This window comes from Oncorhynchus kisutch, linkage group LG19 (genome assembly GCF_002021735.2).
Source record: "Oncorhynchus kisutch isolate 150728-3 linkage group LG19, Okis_V2, whole genome shotgun sequence".
Taxonomy (NCBI): Eukaryota; Metazoa; Chordata; class Actinopteri; order Salmoniformes; family Salmonidae; genus Oncorhynchus; species Oncorhynchus kisutch.
The window spans coordinates 48,018,217-48,038,752 of NC_034192.2; the positions used below are offsets into that span (position 1 = coordinate 48,018,217).

Sequence of the window (20,536 nt, forward strand, 5' to 3'; positions counted from 1 at the left end):
GCTCTGGGCTAGACCTGTACATGACTTCTGATGGAGTTCCTGTTCTCTTGCTCTGGGCTAGACCTGTACATGACTTCTGATGGAGTTCCTGTTCTCTTGCTCTGGGCTAGACCTGTACATGACTTCTGATGGAGTTCCTGTTCTCTTGCTCTGGGCTAGACCTGTACATGACTTCTGATGGAGTTCCTGTTCTCTTGCTCTGGGCTAGACCTGTACATGACTTCTCCAGATGACTTTCCACCATGGAAGAGGTTGCTGAACTAAGATGATAAGATCCTAAACACATGACAACCTGACACTCTCCAAACACGTGGAGTAAACTGAAAACAAAGGACATTATTGCAGAATGATAACTTTACACAAACTTTTGCATTTTGACAAATTTGAATAAGCTGACACTGATAAAATCAAACAAACATACCTTCTTTGAACACTTGACCACACTCCAAACATTTCTTCAAAACAGCAACAACACAGCTCATAGCACACATGCCCTTCAGGCAGTGGTGTATAGTGCTTAAGTAAAAGTACGTAAATAGTTTTTTGGGGTATCTGTACTTTAACTTTACTATTTATATTTTTGACAACTTTCACTCCAATAAGTTCCTGAAAAAAAATGAAAAAAGTACTTTTTTACATTCTCCTTGACATCCAAAAGTAGTTTTGAATGATTAGCAGGACAGGAAAATGTTCAAATTCACACATTTATCAAAAGAAAATCCCTGGTTATACTTACTGCCTCTGATCTGGCGAAATCACTAAACACACATCCCTCGTTTGCAAATGATGTTGGAGAGTCCCTGGCTATCCATAAATTAAAAAACAAGAAAATCATGCCATCTGGTTTGCTTAATATAAATAATGTGAAATGATTTATACTTTTGATACTTAAGTATATTTTTAGCAATTTACATGTACTTTGATACTTAAGCATTTTTATAACCAAATACTTTGACTTTTACTCAAGTAGTATTTTTCAATTTTCTATTAAGATCCACTATATATACAAAAGTATGTGGACACCCCTTCAAATAACTAGATCCAGCTATTTCAGCCACACCCGTTGCTGACAGGTGTATCGAATTGAGCACACAACCATGCAATCGCCATAGAATTGGCAGTAGAAGGGCCTTACTGAACATCTCAGTGACTTTCAACGTGTCACCTTCACAGGATGTCACCATTCCAACAGATCAGTTCATCATATTTCCGCAAAGTGGTAGGCCACACAAGCTCACAGAATGGGACCGCCGAGTGCTGAAACGCATAAGCGCTTAAAATCAGAACGCTAACTGCCCCAATGCATGGTGCCAGTGAAGGGAAATCTTAATGCTACAGCATACAATTGTATTCTAGATGATTCTGTGCTTCCAACTTTGTGGAAACTATTTGGGGACGGTCCTTTCCTGTTCCAGCATGACAATGCCCCCATTCACAAAGTGAGGTCCATACAGAAATGGTTTGTCAAGAGCGGTGTGGAAGAGCTTGACTGGCCTGCACAGAGCCCTGACCGTAACCCCATTGAACACCTTTGGGATGAATTGGAATACCGACTGCGAGCCTAATCGCCCAACATCAGTGCCCGACCTCGAATGGAAGCAAGTCCCCGCAGCAATGTTCCAACATCTAGTGGAAAGCCTTCCCAGAAGGGTAGAGGCTGTTATAACAGCAAAGGGGGGGACCAACTCCATATTATGATTTTTGATGAGCAAGTGTCCACGTACTTTTGGTCATGTAGTATATCTTTACTTTTACTCAAGTGTGACAATTGTGTACTTTTTACAACACTGCCTTCAGGGACAAAAGCTCTCACCTGGACAAGTTTAAGGGGTGGTTTTATCAGAGAGGAAGAGGCAACGCGAGAGGGTTTACTCCGACCAAAATCTGCAGCAAAAATAATCCCGGGATCATGTGCTAGTCGGAACTAGAAAACTCTGACATTTCCAACTTGCTAACTGGTTGAACGAGTCACATGTTTAACTACAACCAGCTAGGAAGTCTGGAATTTCTGAGTTTCCTAATTCCTACATGAAATACTCTTTAATGTAAAAGGCAACGAAAATTCTATCATTTGTAAAAAAAAAAAATATTACGAATATTTCTTGATTAGATAAGAATTCAACCTGAGTCACCTTTGGCAACGATTACAGCTGTGAGTCTTCTGGCTAAGTCTCGAAGAGCGTTCCACAACTGGATTGTGCAACATTTGCCCATTATTCTTTTCAGAATTGTTAAGCTCTGTGAAATTGGTTTTTGATCATTGTTAGACAAGCCTTTCAGGTCTTGCAATAGATTTCCAAGCAGATTTAAGGCAAAACTGTAACTAGGCCACTTCATTCACTCTCTCCTTGGTAAGAAACAACAGCGAAGATTTGGCCTTGTGTTTTAAGTTATTGTACTGCTGAAAGATACATTTATCTCCCAGTATCTTGTGGAAAGGTTTTCCTCTAGGATTTTGACTGTGCTTAGCTCTATTCCATTTATTTATCCCCTTTTCTCACCAATTTCGTGGTATCCAATTGTTAGAAATTACTATCTCGTCTCATCGCTACAACTCCCGTACGGGCTCGTGAGAGACGAAAGTCGAAAGCCATGCGTCCTCCGAAACACAACCCAACCAAGCTGCACTGCTTCTTAACACAGAGCACATCCAACCCGGAAGCCAGCCGCACCAATGTGTCGGAGGAAACCCTGTGCACCTGGCTACCGGCCAAACCCTCCCGAGCGCTGCGATGCAGTGCCCTAGACCACTGCGCCACCCAGGAGGCCCCCTATCCCATTTATTTTTTATCCTGAAAAACTCACAGTCATTAATGATTACAAGAATACACATAACATGATGTAGCCACCACTATGCTTGAAAATATGAAGTGGCACTCAGTAATGTGTTGAATTCGATTTGCCCCAAACATAACACTTTGTATTCAGGACAAAAAGTGAATTGCTTTGCCACATTCTTTTGCAGTATTACAGTACAGTCATAGCCAAAAGTTTTGAGAATGACACAAATATTAATTTTCACACAGTTTGCTGTTTCAGTGTCTTTAGATATTTTTGTCAGATGTTACTATGGAATACTGAAGTATAATTACAAGCATTTCATTAGTGTCAAAAGCTTTTATTGACAATACATGAAGTTGATGCAAAGAGTAAATATTTGCAGTGTTGACCCTTCTTTTTCAAGACCTCTGCAATCTGCCCTGGCATGCTGTCAATTAACTTCTGGGCCACATCCTGACTGACGGCAGCCTATTCTTGTATAATCAATGCTTGGAGTTTGTCAGAACTTGTGGGTTTTTGTTTGTCCACCCGCCTCTTGAAGATTGACCACAAGTTCTCAATGGGATTAAGGTCTGGGGAGTTTCCTGGCCATGGGACCCAAATATCAATGTTTTGTTCCCCAAGCCACTTAGTTATCACTTTTGCCTTATGGCAAGGTGCTCCATCATGCTGGAAAAGGCATTGTTCGTCACCAAACTGTTCCTGGATGGTTGGGAGAAGTTGCTCATGGAGGATGTGTTGCTACCATTCTTTATTCATGGCTGTGTAAAATTGTAAGTGAGCCCACTCCCTTGGCTGAGAAGCAACCCCACACATGAATGGTCTCAGGATGCTTTACTGTTGGCATGACACAGGACTGATGGTAAGCACTCACCAAGCTTTTTCCAGATGCCCCAAACAATCGGAAAGGGGATTCACCAGAGAAAATGACTTCACCCCAGTCCTCAGCAGTCTAATCCCTGTACCTTTTGCAGAATATCAGTCTGTCCCTGATGTTTCTCCCTGGAGAGAAGTGGCTTCTTTGCTACCTTCTTGACACCAGGCCATCCTCCAAAAGTCTTCGCCTCACTGTGTGTGCAGATGCACTCACACCTGCCTGCTGCCATTCCTGAGCAAGCTCTATACTGGTGGTGCCCCAATCCCGCAGCTGAATCAACTTTAGGAGACGGTCCAGGCGCTTGCTGGACTTTCTTGGGCACCCTGAAGCCTTCTTCACAACAATTGAACCGCTCTCCTTGAAGTTATTGATGATCCGATAAATGGTTGATTTAGGTGCAATCTTACTGGCAGCAATAGCCTTGCCTGTGAAGCCCTTTTTGTGCAAAGCAATGATGACGTCACGTGTTTCCTTGCAGGTAACCATGTTTGACAGAGGAAGAACAATGACTCCAAGCACCACCCTCCTTGTCGCAAACAGGATGCATGTTTCGGAATATTTGTTATTCTTTTTGCTCTGTCAATTACATTAGTATTGTGGCGTAACTACAATATTGTTGATCCAACATCAGTTTCCTCCTGTCACCGGCATAAAACTTTATAACTGTTTTAAAGTCATCATTGGGCTCATGGTGAAATCCCTGAGCAGTTTCCTTCCTCTCTGGCAACTGAGTTAGAAAGAACACCTGCCTGTATCTTTGTAGTGACAGTGTGTTTTGATACACCATCATCATGCTCAAAAGGATTTCATGTCTGCTTTTTTTGTACCAATCTACCACTAGGTGCCCTTCGACAATTAATGTGAAGCAATTGGGCAGCCCACAATGTTTCCACAAGATAAAGTTAGTCCTGATGACTTTGCAGTAAAGGTACTTTTGACACACTTCCAACCCCCTTTTGACTTTGCCAGGGAAATGGTTAGGGAAAACTGACCACAGATATGCAATGCATTCTATCTAAATCCTAAAATTGTTATTTTACTAAGGTACTGATCATGATATTGCTGTCCATCATGTTTGTTTTCATACATGGTTAGCTATGGTGCAACCACCCTCCCTCAGGTTGGCTGGTCACAACTCAAGTGGCCATCCATCACTCAACCTTGGAGTATCCCTCCAAGGCAGTCATGGTATCCATTGCAGTAACCGATTTGGAAGGGCCTAATGTAGATTGTAGATTGTTTCCATATGGTACCCATTTCAACCCCAGTGACTCGTTCTGGTCTTGAAACGGCTTCCATTTCAACACTGCCCCGTCAATCATGTGGTGCCCACATTAAACACGTTTTGGAATAAATCTATAATATTGGTAAGTATTAGCAATATCACTCCCCACCTAGAGGAAAGGGACTGACAAAAGAGAAACTGTTGGACCAAAATAAAACAAAAAGTAATCTGATGCCTCCAAGATGAGAACGTAATCCAATATGTTACAAGTAGGTGCAAAATTCAGTCAAATAAGACTGGGAAACATAAAGCCTATATTTGTAACTGATGACTTTGAATGACTCCTGGTAATTGAAAATGTCAGTTATATTCAGAAGTCAGTTGGGTAGATGTGGCACTGAACCCCATAAAATAAAAACGTATTTCAGTGTGACAGAGTGGTGCCATGTTTTTCATATTGTGATGCTTATTATGGAATTTGGGTACATGTTAAAATGGATTACATTTAGATTTTGTGTCACTGATCTACACACACAATACCGCATAAAGAAAAGTGGAATTGTGTTAGAACATTTTAGAATTTAATAAAATATGAAAAGCTAAAATGTCTGGAGTCAGTAAGTATTCAACCCATTTGTTATGTCAAGCCTAAATAAGTTCTGTAGTAAAAATGTGCTTAACAAATCACATAATAAGTTGCAAGGACTCAGTGTTCAATAATAGTGGTTAACATGATTTTTTAATGACGACCCCATCTCTGTACCCCACACATACAATTATCTATAAGGTCCCTTAATCAAGTAGTGAATTTTAACAGATTCAACCAAAGACCAGAGAGGTTTTTCAATGCCTCGTAAAGAAGGGCATCTATTGGCAGATGGGTAAAAATACAAAAAGCAGACATTGAATATCCCTTTCAGCATGGTGAAGTTATTAATTAAGCTTTGGATGGTGTATCAATACAACCAGTCACTACAAAGATACAGATGTCTTTCTTCTAACTCAGTTTCCAGAGAGGAAGGAAACTGCTCAGGGATTTCACCATGAGGCCAATGTTGACTTTAAAACAGCTACAGAGTAATGGTTGTGATGTGAGAAAAATGAGGATGGATCAACAACACTGTAGCTACTCCACAGCACTAACCTAAATGACAGAATGAAAAGAAGGAAGCCTGTTCAGAATACAAATATTCCAAAACATGCATCCTGTTTGCAACAAAGCACTTAGTAATACTGCAAAAACAAAAAAATGTAACTTTTTGTCATGAATTCAACACATCACTGAGTACCACTCTCCAAATTTTAAAGCATGGTGGTGGCTGCATCGTGTTATGGGTATGCTTGTCATTGGCAAGGACTGGGGAGTTAAGGATAAAAATAAACATAATAGAGCTGCACAGTTTCCTAGAGGAAATCCTGGTTCAGTTATCTTTCCAACAGTCACAGACGAATTCACCTTTCAGAAGGACAATAAACTAAAACACAAGGCCAAATCTACTCTGGAGTTGCTTACCAAGACAACGAATGTTCTTGAGTGGCGTTTATAGTTTTGACTTAAAATCGGCTTGAAAATCTAGCAATGATCAACAACTTGAGAGAGCTTTAAAAAAAAAAATACAAGAATAGATGGCCAAATATTGTACAATCCAGATGTGCAAAGCTCTGAGACAAATTACAATCAAATCCATTTGAATCCCACTTTGTAACAACAAAATGTGGAAAAAGTTGAGGTGTGCGTGCGGATACCTGTCAATATGAGACTCTGTATATGAATATTTAATCAGATACTGAAGGTTTTGTATTATAAATCACAGTGTGAACGTCAAACCTGCACATCGAAGTCTGACATGATTTGATCTGATTTTACCGTTTTAAATCATGAGATGCTAATTTTATAATTTCTCTCCATCTGCATGTCTTGGCAATGATTATAATGCACCAACTTTTCTTCCCTTCCAATCTCATTACTGAAATATAGATTGTGAGTGTTTTGGCCTTGGTGATAGAATAAAAGCCTCTTTCTCTAGACGCATATAATTGCCTTTTATTTAGACACCGCCACCCCCCTCAACCCACTTCCTGTCCCCTTCCATCTTCAAATGAGGCTCTGGGTCAGCCCCTTTCTCCTGGGGTGTGACATTTGACCTTCACACTTTCTCCATTTGAAGGGAGTGCAGTGTGTGGAAAACTGCACTCGACCCCTACTGTGGACCGCTCCGCTAAAAGCAGCCACATTCCAGAACTGCAGAGGCCCCGTGGGGATGCTGGCATGAGCTCAGAGGATGACGGCCGATGGGTGTTGGACTTCACTCCAAGACGCGCCCAGAGGTCCAGCCTCCCGCCATGCCAGATCCCAGGTGTGCATCCTCTCATGGAAGTAAAAATATGTTCCCTTTCATCTCTCATGTGAATGTCCAGCGTAAATTTGCATTTGACTCTTCTAAACCAATCCCATAGGGAAGATAGGCTGACACTGATGATGTCCACAGAGAAAAATTTGCGTCACTGAAAAAATTGGGGGCAGGTGTGAAATCACAAAATAGGTCACTTAGAAAATGTGGCTATCAGATTTTTTTCTTCCTATTCTAAAGATGTGCCGTTTTCTCGCTTCCTGGATCGGCATCTTAACATCGAAGCAGAGTGGGAACAGCAAACACATGTTCACTGCTCCAATAAGATGTAGATGTATTTGCAAGGCTGTTCTTGAGTTACAATCTAGTATCAATAGAAAAGAGCCTATATAGTAAAGTCAAGGTCGCATGAAAAGTCAACAGGCACAAATGAAACGGTCATTAAAATACCCATCAAGGTAGAAAATGTGACTAGGAAGGAATACTTGTCAAATCTTCTTGGTCTCACAGATGTTGGCGATAACTCACAAATAAGATTTAATGACTTCCCAAATATCCAGTTATCCACAGGGTATCTGTCTGCTTCTAGGCAATGCTGACGTGGTCATAGTTGGTAAAGACTGCCAGTTGGCTTAACTTCTGCATACAATCAAATTGCACTAAGCAGAATACAAATAAAGAAAATAAGAGAAGACATTTTAATCTCAATTGTTTATGCCAGAGTGGTAAAAATTGCTAGGATTCTCATACAGTGTTTGCTGCCGTTCTTATGCTGCAGCATGTCCTTGTGTGACATCAAAAGCAATTTGTTCTCATGCACCAGTGCTCTGAATGCCAACTGAGATAATTGAGGTTAGTCATTTGATGTTAGCCATATTTGTTCGGTAACATTGAAAACATTGGCATTGAAGATTACGGTCATTGTAGTTCTATTGATTCACGAGTGGGCAGTAGCAGCAATTTCACTCATGTGGAAATAACAGTTCTCAATAAACGGGGAAATAGTTAACAGACAATAGCTTTCTACTGCTCAAGGTTATTCTGGCTGATGGTTAACTCCTAGGTTGCAATGTTTCTAACGTTCCTTGATAGATCGATGTACTTAATTTGGCCTGGTTACTTCAGCTACACTGTAGATACTTTAATGTTATCATTACTAGATTGGCCAAGTGCATTAACCTTCTCAGAACATACTCACCGGACAGTTTATTAGACACACACATCTAGTACTGGGTCGGACCTTCCTGTTCATGAACAGCAGCCTGAATTCTTAGGGGCATTCTACAAGGTGTCAAAAGTGTTCCACAGGGATTTTGGTCCATGCTGATGCAATGGCATTACACAGTTGACACAGATTGTACTACAACCGTCATGCTGAGAACAGCCTGTGAAAGCCATGATCCCTTATTGATGTCACTTGTTAAATCCACTTCAAATCAGTCTAGATGAAGGGGAGGAGACAGGTTAAAGAAGGATTTTTAAGCCTTGAGACAATTTAGACATGGATTGTATATGTGTGCAATTCAGTGGGTTTAGTAGTAGGCGCAAGGCACATTGGTTTGTGTCAAGAACTGCAATGCTGCAGTTTCCCGTGGGTATCAAGAATTCTCCTATTGGAGTCAACATGGGACAGCATCCGTGTAACGCTTTGATACCTTGCAGAGTCCATGACACAACAAATTGAGGCTGTTCTGAGGGCAAAGGTACAAGCAACACCTAAGGAATAAATGACATCTTGCCTATTTAATGATTTCTACCATTCTAGAGGTACTAAACTGTGATAAATTAAATCTGGGTGTCTTTCATGTAAACGTTTCCAATAAGCAGAAGCTACACGAGAGGTTAGAGACGACGGCTGATACTGCAGAGTCATGTGACCAAATGCTTTTCAACCGGGACATCCAAAGCTTCAGGCCATTGAGTGACTTTTTACTTGAAAAATTATATTTTGGTACACAACTGAAGTTGATATGCTTGGAGTTTGATATGTCGTCTTTGAAATTGGTCTTCACTGGGCAGAGATGCAGTTAGCTACCGTGGCTGAGAATGGGATTGGGAGGGGGTGAGTAGGAGGGAGGGAGCTGGTCTTTGTTCCCCCTCAGACATCCGTTATCTCCTCCTCCATGTCATCCGACGACGACGACGTCAGATCCAGCTCATCCATCTGAGACACACATTTTGGACACGAGCAGACGAACAGGTAGTTCTCTCTGGGAAGACAATAACGATGTTACATAAGTCACACAGTTGCCTGTCTCATTCTGGAGAGCAAGAAAGATGATAACGCGGACTGATAGAATGCATTTGCGTCAATCTATCATCACTTCTCTGTTAAAAAGAAATGCCATTATTCAACACGCATACTGTAAACACTATGTATATAACATAATAAAACAGTATATAAGCATAATACACAGTGGGTCTGAATTGTTATCATTTGCTGAGAAAAAAAGAGACAGAGGCCAGTCTTTGTTCACGCTTCACTACCTTCAGTTTCTGGGAGTTACGGCATTTCCAAGGTAAAATGCCTTTCAACAGGGTACAGTGAATGTGAATCAAAAGTGGGCTTACAGAACAAGCCTGCCCTGGGTTTAAAGTGCGACTGAACCAAAAAAAGCTACTACTTTTGAAAATGGCATATGTGGCATCGATATGAGTCAGAACTACATTTTGACACTAGAATAAATGTTTCTAAGTGTAAATAGGATAATTTTGGTCTTGAAGACGGTCTGAGATTTGCGAGATAAATAAGGAAAGAAATTGTGACAAATGAAGGATACCCTAAATTACAGTAGAGTTGGGTTTATTTCAATCCTGCCCACAGCTGGCAGCACCCAAGTAATCATCAATTCAGAGCTCAGCTGCATACGAGCCAATTGTGACGCACATGGTCAATTTTGTTAGACATTCAATATCCCTATGGGGCAAGTTAAGGGCCATCAGTACATGACAAAACGTACATGAGATTTAAAAAATAAAAAGTCAATAACTCCAAATTTCATTGATTTAAAAACCTAAAACCAACTACAAATTGCAGAAATCCACACAAATATTGAAAGCATTTAATGAAACTAAAATATTGTCCCATTTACATTGTGCAATTTCTTGACGGCACCAACTATCCCCACAGATGGGCTATCCAAAGACAAACCAATTTTGCCACAGTCAGCTGAAGCGAATAGGTGAAAGAAATTGGCTTGCTACTTCCAGACACAAGCCCCGGTTAGACTGTTTCCAGTTACTTACACTGAACAAAAACAAACGCAACAATTTGACTGACTTACAATTCATATAAGGAAATCAGTCAATTGAAATATATAAATTAAGCCCAAATCTATGGATTTCACATGACTGGGCAGGGGCGCAGCCATGGGTGGGCATAGGTCCACCCACTTGGGAGCCATGACCACCCACTGGAGAGCCAGGCCCAGCCAATCAGAATGTAATAAAGCCTTTTTGTGGGGAAAAGCTCAGACAGATCCCACAGGTGAAGAAGCCGGATGTGGAGGTCCTGGGATGGCGTGGTTACACATGGTCTGCGTTTGTGAGGCCAGTTGAACATACTAAAACGACATTATAGGAAGCTTATGGGAGAGAAAAGAACATTAAATTCTCTGGCAAAAGCTCTGGTGGACATTCCTGCAATCAGCATGCCAATTGCATGCTCCCTCAAAACTCGAGACTTCTGTGGTACTGTATTGTGTGACAAAACTACACATTTTGGAGTGGCCTTTTATTGGATGGATTATTTTAGCAAAGGAGAAATGCTCAGTAACAGGGATGTAAACAAATTTGTGCACACAATTTTGCATATGGAACATTTTGGGGATCTATTATTTCAGCTCATGAAACCAAGACTTTACATGTTGCGTTTATATTTTTGTTCAGTGTAGAAGGGTGAGTTACTAACTGTACTGTTTTGGCAATGAACGTACAAACGCTTCCAACGTTCAAACACGCCTCCAAAACCCGAAATCTCGTTCTCAGTCGCATTTCCCAGTGAGGAGAATTAAAACAGAGGCTAAATCAGGAAGTTTAGCCCCCCTTTAAGGGAGTAAAAATAGGTTGTGGATTGACAGTTTGCTAATCGATCAAGAGCGTTTTTCGGCACCGGAATAACCACCAGAACCCCTCGGCTGCGCTGACCCAGGACTGACTGTTATTACCTGGGAGGGTGGCCATTGAACTGGGAACAGTTTGAGTCTGTCAAAGGGACACAGGGGATTTCAGTTGTTTACCTCAGGATTTTCTGTCTGCTATGACAGCTCCGGTCACGCTGACAGCAGTCCAAGTAACTGATGCAGATCTCCTGGATATGTGAGGAAACAAAAGTTAGCAGATGAGGACATTCACATCAAAAGACCTCCCATTACTGTTACTATATTTACACAACAATGCGCTATTATTTTGGTGCCAGAATTCAATCGATGGCTGGCAAAACATTTCTCTGGCCTCCTCACACTACATTTACAGGCAGATGCAAGCCTTCTCAATATCTGATAGCTTGACACATCAGCCTCAAACCTCAGTCTCTGACCGCTAAAACTGACGGACAACTGAGCACAAAGTTCTCTCCAGTTTATCCATGGCCAGAATGTATCCCCCCAACCCAGCATCCTCTTCTGACCTCTCCAGGGCTGATGTCACTAAGGGCACTGAGGTGAAGCAAGAAGTTGTTGTTCGGGAAAGATGCTTCCGCTTTCGGTATGCAGCTGTGGTTACCTAGAGAGTAGACGACACAACCAAAACAAAAGTATTTGATAACGACTGTAAACATGGCCTTTTGACCAGGGCAGTAGTTCATTTAATTTATCCTGTATGATGTGTGTGTTTGTGGATTATTGAAGCTGAGGTCAGAAGCCAACTGATTGTGACGACTCACATGAGCTCTGAAGTAGGAAGAGCCCAGAACCCTCGCAGTTCAGGAAGTCACCGGTCTCTGCGGAGACAAATCAAATTCAGCTCTGACCTCCATTCTCAGTAGCAGAGATGCATTTCATTTTAGTAAGGATTTCAAATATGCTGAGTCAAGCCAACCCAATTCAGAGGCGCCAAGTATCCTTTACAATCTATTATAAAATGTGAGCTGCACAAAGCCTTGCTTGGTAATGTAGGTTTAGACAAATATTTTAATCAGACAGCTTTCCCCAGTATTCCTCAATAAACAGAACAGATGTCTCATGAAGCAGTGTAAGAAGGGAATTGTGACCTTTCTCGATGTCCTTGTGTAGTTGATCAATGAAGGAATCCAATTGCTCCCTCTGCTGGCTAGTCAGCTCCAACGCATCACATGCATGAACCCATTGGCTGAGAGAGCTATGTAAAGAAACATGATAAAACAACGCCGGCACTTAAAAAAAAATACTAATATTGGGACTAATGGCACGCCATAAGTGCATCATTTATGTCCATAACATCAATCATTTATGAGTTGGAAAGATTGAGAGCTGAACCTTACCTGGTACCTATGCCCTGTCCATTGGTGCCTACAAGGGCGAAGAGGGAGCGAAATCCCTCAGGTGTAAACCACTAACGTGAAAGGACACCCCTTATATAGCATACAGTATCTGCATCATAATCACACATGTTCAGCTCAGAGCTCACTCATGGGAAATTATTAAATCCAAGACAGATATTATTTTATATTCTTGTCTCCAGGCTGACAATGAAATAGTCAAGTACCTAGTATTAGCTTGACAAACATGTATGCCCATAAATAAATTGGTCATGTAAAGGGAAATTGTGCCATTCTTACCATATTGAGATGAACATCGTAAAGTGCTGTCGTAAACAGGGTTTGTAGTAAGGTCAAATGTCCCTACAAAATGCAACATACCATAAAACGTATATTAAACGCAGACGCTCAAATAGCCGTATGTCATTTTTTTTATATCTGGGCAAATAAAGGCTTGATCTAAATTAAATGTTTACGAGGTTTAATGTTTGATTTGTTACATTAAATAGACCAAACAAAAATATAAAAGGCAACATATAAAGTGTTGGTCCCATGTTTCATGAGCTGAAATTTCCCATATGCACAAAAAGCTTATTTCTCTCCAATTGAGCACAAATTTGTTTAAATCCCTGTTAGTAAACATTTCTTCTTTGCCAAGATAACCCATCCACTGGATAGGTGTGGCATGTCAAGAAGCATGATCATTACAGAGGCTGGGGACAATTGTGCTGGGGACAATAAAATGTGCAGTTGTGTCACAACGCCACAGATGTCTCAAGTTGAGGGAGCGTGCAATTGGCATGCTGACTGCAGGAATGTCCACCAGAGCTGTTGCCAAAAAATAGAATGTTAATTTCTCCACCATTACGTCGTTTTAGAATTTTGCAGTATGTCCAACCAGCCTCACAACCGCAGACGACGTGTATGGTGTCGTGTGGGCGAGTGGTTTGCTGATGTCAACGTTGTGAACAGAGTGCCTCGTGGTGGCGGTGGGTTTATGGTATGGGCAGGCATATGCTACGGACAACAAACACAATTGCATTTTATCAATGGCAATTTGAATGCACTGGGATACCATGATGAGATCCTGAGACCCAACGTGAGGCCAATTATTTTTAAGGTATCTGTGACCAGATGCCTATTGTGACCAGATGCCTATTGAATATTCCAATTGATTGATATCCTTAAATTAACTGTAACTCAGTAAAACCTTTGAAATTGTTGCATGTTGCGTTTATATTTTTGTTCAGTATAATTTGAAAACTAAAAAATGATGGCACTCATACGTTTTTAATCACCTGTAAGAAACTGCTAGCCATTTGGCTGCTAACAGCTGAGAACTGCTAGCTAACAGGCAAGCACAAAAACAGTCAACTTCGAGAGTACAGAGCCCTCAAATTTGGCTGATCGCCCTCTAGCGGCGAAAGTACGAACTGACAAAAATGCAGTTGAAGGATAATTTTAACAAGTTTTTAAATAGAGACATACTAAGACAAAAGAACCATCACAGTGTGTAAATGATAGCAGTGCAGGAAATTAAGAAATTTATTAAAATGTTGGAAGAGAATGCTGGATTTAAACAAAGTAAAGATGTGCCCATTTTGAATGTTATATTGTTTTTGTGCATCTGAGCTATTGTCGTTCAAGCAGGCAGAAATTCGGCAAGTGTGACATAAAATTGCGATAAAGACGCCCTCACTAAACTGTTAACAGGAATGTCTATCATGCATGTCAGATTCAAATACTGGCCAATGTCATAACAGGGGAGGTTGTCTTCTTTCAAATGTTATTTTGTGATGTTCCTACCCCGAGAAACGTAATTTAACAGAGGGTCTAACACATTTCTCCTAATTGTCTGCCTCTTCAGTCTTCAGTGCATTGCATGATGCCTTTGAGATTGTCAAACTCCACTGTGAGCCACATCAATCTGCAGGTTAAACATGGTGAGATTGTAGTCCTAATTTGATAGCTGTAAAATGGCTCTAACAAACTGCGCTAACTAGATACTTCACATGCTGATATTGACTTTGGTATTATTGTGGGTACCTACGTTCGCTAGCTAGCTAAATAGCCAGCCAATAGAGAGCGTTGCATTGTGGGTTTTGTAGTTGACTTGCGCTGCCACAGATTTCCACATGTTGCTACCAACCTTATTTTAGAGTCAAAATTAAACATTTGTTCACAAAAACTATTTCCCACATATTAGCGTTATGTAACACTAAATTACAGGAATGAGTGGTTTTGGGTGGATTTTTCCTTTAAATATGCAAATAAGCAAAAGCTGTGTGCTTTAAGTAAATAGATGCGGGGCTCAAATAGAAGCCTGTCTGTAATAAGTGCCTGTTGCGTTCAGTGATTTAAGCAAATAAACACACAGGCAATTAATTGAAGTTTTACAGTAGTCTATAATCTATTACAATAACAATGAGTCAAATCTAATAGTTAGCACAAATGTGAAAAAAACAAATTTCAAGCTCAATCCCTGTTTCCTCAATTCCTCTCTAAGCACATTGGAGGAGAGGTTCCTAGGTCTCTTCCTCAGACCTCCTCCTCCAAATGAGCCTTAAGGGGAATTGAGGAAGCAAGGATTTGACAGCTAGTAGTTTACATTTTCAGGCACAGCCACTACCTCTATTCTTACCTGGAACTTCTCTCCCAGCAGCTTGTGTGCAATTTCCTCCTCCTCGTTGGCCGCACGGCTGCAGAACTGAAAGAACAACTTCTGCCAGCAGCATTTGTCTTGGGCCTGCATGACAAATTCAAACATTATATAGTGTTTGAGTTACCTATTAAGCACAGGTATACATGCACATATAATATTATAATAGCAAACTGACAGGTTAAATGCTTCTCCAGGCATTGTAAAGGTCTGTTCATCTATACAGACACCAGATTCTCAAACAAGCATTCACTACAAATAGTCACTGTCCGATAAAACCTTTCAACTCTATTTTTGAAAATGTTCTTTTTTCCCCCCACATTTATTGAAAGCAGTACTCTGAACATGACTCTAGGACCAAGAAAACATTCAAAATACCTTCTGACATTTCATAATTGAATGTTTGTTAAAATATTTTTTTTTCTTCAGTTTTCAGCCGACAACAAAATATAGAATGCAAATATAGAGAGCAACTCACTTTGGAATTAAAGCAGCTGAAAAAAAAAAGGCGGTAGGAGGTAGCTCACCTGTTTGACAGTGGCCACCATCCTGGCCATGAGCATGATGCTGGAGGTCTCAGGAGGGTAGTGCATACTCCTAGGGGACAGATGGAGGGGATCATGTCACCTCATACAATTACAGCCAAAATATCACTGAGGCTGGATCTGAAAACATTACTAGCCGTCAACTCCTTGCTTTCTCGTCCTAATTTCCTCCAATTCCTGTCTCCCTGTCAAAGCCAATTGAAAGAGGAATTGCAAGGGAGGGATCTTTGAGAGGGAGATAAAGAATTAGAGGGGACTTGCTGTGTTTGTGACTGTGTGGCTCGAGGAAGAGACACAGCAGCAACCAAGTCGACTCGCACCACTAAATTCTAGCTGCAAAAGCTAGATGACTTATCATCCAATCTTACATAGTACCCGTTTGACTGCATCAAACCAAGAAGAGAAGCTAGTTAAGATAGCTAGCTATCTTGGCTAAGCAAGCTATTTAGGATGCACTTTCTCCCCCGTCCTACACAATAGCTCCATTCAAAGTATTAAGCAGCAGACCATCTGCTGGCTCTTGGTCGTTGAAAGGGAAACATATCCTTCTCATTTAACTTTTAACTCCATGGATCTCCTAACTTGTTTACCAATACACATACGGGGCCAGAGTCTAATGCCGCTTTGATGACTTGCGATTGGTCAACAAAAAAACAAGCTACACTCCTGTGAAAAATATGCATCTCTCTCAATAAGCCGAAGCAGCATAAACGAGACAATTTACTCTCCCTCCCTCTACTGCAGCAGTCGGGTCTGTACCTTGCCTTACCGGCAAATCAGTTATAATTCCACATACCCGAAACAATTAAATCAGAGGTCAAATACAGAATTTCGGACCTGACCTGGTCGGGGCCTGGGTAATAGAGTTTCGGGAGGACCGAAACACTGGACTAGGCTGGAGGAAGTAGCTACAGTATATCAACACATCTCCATATGGAGAACAGGCATTGGGTAGGTGTATCACATTTAAGTGGCTTCTAATCCTTCATCTCTACAGATCTAAACATGCTAGGAAAAAGCATATAGGCATGCTCCATTTTGCTTTCAACAATGTGTTTGAAGATCAGTAGTGTCCAGTCCTTAAAGCTTAAATATGTAACTTTTTGGGCAATCCAACCAAGTTCACATTGATATATCTATAAATCTCATTTCTTTCTCAGTGAAAGCAAGACTAAGAAGCGGGAGATGTGTTATGTGCACTATTTCTATGCCTCCCATTATTAGGTTTTGTTTTTGCATCTTTTACTTTTGGTTTTGTACACCAGCTTCAAACAGCTGGATATACAATATTTTTGGTTAGGGAAAAGATTTCACAGTGGTTCAGACGGTACAATGATTCTCTATACTATACTTGCTTGTTTGATTTGTCACAAATTAAAGTTAGGCAATCTAGAATAATTTTTGCAACTAGGAAATGGGAGCTATTTCTGCATAGTGCACCTTTAATTGGCAGTGCAGATGGGGAAAGACTTGAGAGAGACACTCACCTGGCATTGTGGGCAAGCTTGGTGCAGCTCTGGGCGCACCTTGCACAGCTCAGTGTGGGGTAGACTGAGGCCAGGGTTGCCACTCAGTCTTCGGGCATTATCCTGAGCTGTCTCCAGAGCACTCAAGCAGTATTCACAGGCTGGAGGAGACACAGGGATGGATGATTAAGTAAGGGTGATTTTATCACTAAATAAACTACATGACCAAAAGTATGTGAACTGCTCGTCAAACATCTCAATCCAAAATCATTGGCATTATGGAGTTGGTCCTCCATTTGCTGCTATTAACAGCCTCCACTCTTCTGGGAAGGCCTTCCACTAGATGTTGGAACATTACTGTGAGGACTTGCTCCCACTCAGCCACAAGAGCATTAGTGAGGTCAGGCACTGATGTTGGCCGATTAGGCCTGACTCGCAGTCACCATTCCCATTCATCCCACAAGTGTTCAAGGGGGTTGAAGTCAGGGCTCTGTGCAGGCCAGTCAAGTTCTTCCACACCAATCACAACAAACCATTTTTGTATGGACCTTGCTTTGTGCACAGGGGATTTGTCATGCTGAAACAGGAAAGGGCCTTCCCCAAACTGTTGCCACAAAGTTGGAAACACAGAATCATCTAGAATGCCATTATATGCTGTAGCGTTAAGATCTCTTCACTGGAACTATGGGACCTAGCCGGAACCATGAAAAACAGCCCCAGACAATTATTCCTCCTCCACCAACCTTTACAGTTGGCACTATGCTTTGGGGCAGGTAGTGTTCTCCTGGCATCCGCCAAACCCAGATTCATCCGCCAGACTGCCAGATGGTGAAGTGTGATTCATCACTCCAGATAACAAGTTTCCACTGTTCTACAGTCCATTGGTGATGAGCTTTACACCACTCCAGCTGACACTTGGCATTGCATATGGTGATCTTAGGCTTGTGTGCGGCTGCTCAGCCATGGAAACCCATTTCATGAAGCTCCCAACTAACAGTTCTTGTGCTGACGTTGCTTCCAGAGGCAGTTTGGAAAATCGGTAGTGAATGTTGCAACCGAGGACAGGCGATTTTTACACGCTACGTACTTCTGTTCTGTGAGCTAGTGTGGCCTACGACTTCTCGGCTGAGTCGTTGTTGCTCATAAACGTTTCCACTTCACAATAGCAGCACTTACAGTTGACTGGGGCAGCTCTACAGGGCAGAAATGTTACAAACCGACTTCTTGGAACGGTAGCATCCTATGACGGTGCCACGTTGAAAATCACTGAGCTCTTCGGTAAGGTCATTCTACTGCCAATGTTTGTCTATGGAGTTTGCATGGTTGTGTGCTCAAAATTGATACACCGGTCAGATAGCTGAATCCACTCATTTGAAGGGGTGTCCACATACTTTTGTATATACAGTAAGAAACACCATTAATTTTAAAAAATCAGCAGTTCCCCCTGGCCTATGTTCATCTAAAATATGGATTACAAAAGCAAAGCCAGCTGGAACATTTTGCACCAAGATTTTCAGTCGTCAACAGGAGCATAAAAGGAGGATTTGTTGTAACTTCTGAGTTGTTCAGTCTGTCAACCAACTAAATCTTGAACCTATATGGCACCCCACCTTTATATTTGTACTGGGAATTCCACAAGAACTGGGAAGAGACAAGAGGGCGCTCTACAAAAATTGTGTCTCCCTTCTTGATGGCCTTCTTGGCAAATAATCCTTTGCCCTAAAATAAAAGCAAAATGTTTAATGTTAGTTTGCTATGACAATTTCATTACGCATCCATACCAAGTGCACCCTATTGAGTCAGACCATGATAGCCTTTGACCTTTATTAGCCCCTTCAAAAAGGTATAGGAGACTCATCTGTGCAAAGTTTTCATTAGCTAGCTAGCTACTTAACGTTACATGATGCTAGCTAGCTAGACTAAACGCGTAGCTAGCTAGTTAACATTAATCAGTTAGTCACCTCAATGCCACATGGATTGCTGACATGTCCTAGCTAGCTACAGTAATAAAGTATAATAAAGAGGCCGTATGTGACGTTTTAAATGTATGAATTTCAGTCCTTGACTAACAATGTTATTCTGTACTACTGTATGTATTGTCATGTTTCATGTGGACCCCAGGAAGAGTAGCTGATGCTTTTGCAGCGGCTAATGGGGATCCTAACGTTAAATACCCCCCCCCCCCCCCCCCCCCAAAAAAAAAAAAACATTAACATGGCTTAACATGGAATAAACAAACATACAGTCAATAATAATAAAATAGAAAAAAAATACCAGCCATCAGAGGAAAAGGGCCTTGGTCAGGAAGGTGACCAAAAACCCGATGGTCACTCTGACAGAGCTCCAGAGTTCTTCTGTGGAGATGGGAGAACGTTGCAGCACTCCACCAAATCAGGACTTTATGGTAGAGTGGCAGAAGCCACAACTCTGTAAAAAGGCACGACAGCCCGCTTGCAGTTTGCCAAAAGGCACCTAAGCTAGCTACCAGTGTAGTAGCTAGCTATGGCCAGCCAGTAAACATAAAAAATATATTATTTTTTTTTACAAGAGATTCTGTCCTGCTTATAATTTGGGCCAGCCAATTTGACAGCATGCGTGGCACTGCATTTGGCATCAAAACGGTGCTAGAAAACGACAAACTTGAAATTAGCCTTTTCAAAAGAAATCCCTGTCTGCACATTACCTTAACCTTGTCAATAAATCGGACTTCCACACAACTTCAAACTTTAGTTGTGTCCACGCAGAAAGAAAGCATGTCATCTTGGGAGGCAGCCATCTTCAAATTCACCCTTGGACTTTGAACTCCAAAGTTTTTAGAGGAGCCTACGCGTAAACATTTAATTTGATTTATTTCACCTTTATTTAACCAGGTAGGCTAGTTGAGAACAAGTTCTCATTTACAACTGCGACCTGGTCAAGATAAAGCAAAGCAGTGCAACACAAAAAACACATGGAATAAACAAACATACAGTCAATAATAATAAAATAGAAAAAAAATATATACAGTGTGTGCAAAAGCAGTTGTTATCGTACTTTTATTTTATTGTCAGTAATACGCTACAGTGAGTGCCTTGTAAAATTATACTACATGATTTAATCTTCCATTAGATGCAATTAATTATATCATGAAGACCAAACTTCCAATAATGTTTGAAAATGTACACACAGTGCCCTGAT

General features: G+C 41.2%; 1 pseudogene; it reads right to left on the reverse strand.

Moving 5' to 3' along the window:
- Window positions 1-6,517: 6,517 nt before the first annotated feature.
- On the reverse strand, window positions 6,518-20,183 carry LOC109910177 (SET and MYND domain-containing protein 5-like; annotated as a pseudogene).
- Between the last annotated feature and the right edge of the window lie 353 nt (window positions 20,184-20,536).